Source organism: Nannospalax galili, unplaced genomic scaffold (genome assembly GCF_000622305.1).
Source record: "Nannospalax galili isolate Female #2095 unplaced genomic scaffold, S.galili_v1.0 scaffold885, whole genome shotgun sequence".
Classification (NCBI taxonomy): Eukaryota; Metazoa; Chordata; class Mammalia; order Rodentia; family Spalacidae; genus Nannospalax; species Nannospalax galili.
In genome coordinates this window covers 780,312-782,861 of record NW_008354025.1, presented here as the reverse complement: position 1 = coordinate 782,861, position 2,550 = coordinate 780,312, and the positions used below count along the sequence as shown (strand labels likewise).

General features: G+C 36.3%; 1 protein-coding gene across 1 annotated transcript in view; it reads right to left on the bottom strand.

The window, feature by feature from the left end:
• LOC103748507 (ankyrin repeat and sterile alpha motif domain-containing protein 1B) overlaps positions 1-2,550 on the bottom strand; it is a gene marked incomplete at its 3' end in the record, with an annotated part of 501,190 nt that overhangs the window by 169,057 nt on the left and 329,583 nt on the right. The gene's annotated exons all lie outside the window — the stretch shown is intronic.

Genomic DNA, 2,550 nt, shown 5'->3' with positions numbered 1-2,550 from the left:
AGCACCAAAGGACATACTTTCTACTCAGCACCCCATGGAACCTTCTCCAAAATCGATCATATACTGGGGCACAAAACAAACCTCAACAAATACAGAAAGGCTGAAATAATTCCATGCATTCTATCAGACCACAATGCAAAAAAGCTTACAATCAACACCAGAAGAAGCCCTAATCACCACATGAACACATGGAGATTAAACAACACACTCCTGAATGACGAATGGGTCCAAAGAGAAATTAAGAAAGAAAAAAAAGAATTCCTGGTACTAAATGAAAGGACAATACCATACAACAAAACCTCTCAGACACACTGAAAGCTGTCCTTAGAAGAAAGTTTATAGCTCTAAGTACCTACATCAAAAACTCAGAATGAACACAAATAAATGACAACATTGCAACTCAAGACACTTGAAAAGCAACAGCAAACGAAACCAAATCCAGCAAACAAGAACAAATAACAAAAATAAGGGCAGAAATTAGCAAAACGGAAACAAAGACAACAATACAAAGAATTAACGAATCCAAGAGCTTGTTCTTTGAAAAGATAAAAAGATTGACAGACCACAAGGCCAGTTAACCAAAAGAAAGAAAGAGCACTTCCAAATCAACAAAATCAGGGATGAAAGGTGAAACATCACAGCAGACAACAAAAAGATATAGAACATTAGAAGGGAATACTTTAAAAACCTATATAACTACTAAATTTGAAAACCTAAAAGAAATGGACAGATATCTAAAGGCATGGGAACCACCAAAACTAAACCAAGAAGAGATTAACAGCTAAACAAACCCATAGCACAAAAAGAAATTGAAACAATAACACAAAACCTCCTGACTAAAAAAAGGCCAGGACCAGATGGATTTACAGCAGAATTCTATCAGACATTTAAAGAAGATCTACATCCAATACTATTTAATTGATTCAAAAAGATAGAAATGGAGGGAGAACTTCCAAATTTCTTCTATGAAGCCAGCATCACTCTAACACCTAAGCCAGGTAAAGATACAATCAAAAAAGTAAACTATAGACCCATACCTTAATAAAAATAGATGCAAAAATTCTCAACAAGATACTTGCAAACCACATACAGACACATATCAAAAAGATCATCCATCATGATCAAGTTGGCTTTATCCCAGAGATGCAGGGATGGTTCAATATACGTAAGTCAATAAACATCATAAATCATATAAATGGGCTCAAAGACACATGGTCATCTCAATAGATTCAGAGAAGACCTTTGGAAAAACTCAACATGCATTTATGTTCAAAGTCCTAGAGAGAATTGGACTGGAGGGAACATACCTCAACATAATTAAAGCCATATATAACAAACCCACAGCCAACATCATTCTAAATGGAGAAAAACTGGAAGCATTCCCATTGAAATCAGGAACCAGACAAGGCTGTTCACTATCCCCACTTCTCTTTAACATACTACTTGAAACTCTTGCAAGAGCAATAAGGCAAGAGAAGGAAATTAAAGGCATAATAATTGGAAAAGAAGAGATCAAATTATCCCTTTCTTCAGATGATATGACATTATATCTAAGAGGTGCCAAAATTTCACGAGAAAACTCCTAGGCACCAAAGACAAATTGTTCGAGAAAGAAATCAGGGAAACAATTACATTCACAGAAGCCTAAAAAAAAATCTCAGAATAAACCTGACCAAAGACATTAAAGACCTCTACAATTAAAATCTCTTTAAGGAAAGAGATTGAGGAAGAGACAAGAAGATGGAAGGACATCACATGCTCGTGGCTGGGAAGAATTAATATTGTGAAAATGACCATCTTACCAAAAGTCATTTATAGATTCAATGCAATGCTAATCAAAATCCCCATGACATTTTTCACAGAATTGGAAAAAAAAATCCTAAGATTCATAGGGAAGCACAAAAGACCTTGGATAGCAAAAGCAACCCTGAGCACTAAGAGCAATGCTGGGGGATTACTATACCAGATTTTAAGATGTATTACAGAGCTATGGTAATAAAAACAACATGGTACTGGCCCAAAAATAGAACCATAGACCAATGGGACAAAACTGAAGATCCAAATATGAGTACATGCATTTCAGCCACCTGATATTTGGCAAAATGGCCAAGAACATTCACTGGAGGAAAGACATCATGCTCAGCAAATGGTGCTGGCAAAGCTGGATCTCTACCTGTAGAAGAATGAAACTAAACCCCTATCTTTCACCCTGCACAAAAGTCAATTCCAAATTGATCAAAGATCTCAATGTAAAGCCTGAAACACTGAAACTGTTAGAAGAAAACCTACAAGGTATAGGTGTAGGAAAGGATTTTCTAAACTGGACATCAATTGCTCAGTAAACAAGGGCAAGAATTAACAAATGGGACTTCAATGAGCTAAAAAGCTTCTGTACATCAAAGGAGGCAACCAGGGAAGCGAACAGAAAACCCACAGAATGGGAGAAAATCTTCACCAGCGACACATCTGAGAGAGGTTTCATATCCAGAATATATAGCGAACCCAAAAAACAGAGAATCAGGACAAGAAGTAACCCAATTAAAATATGGG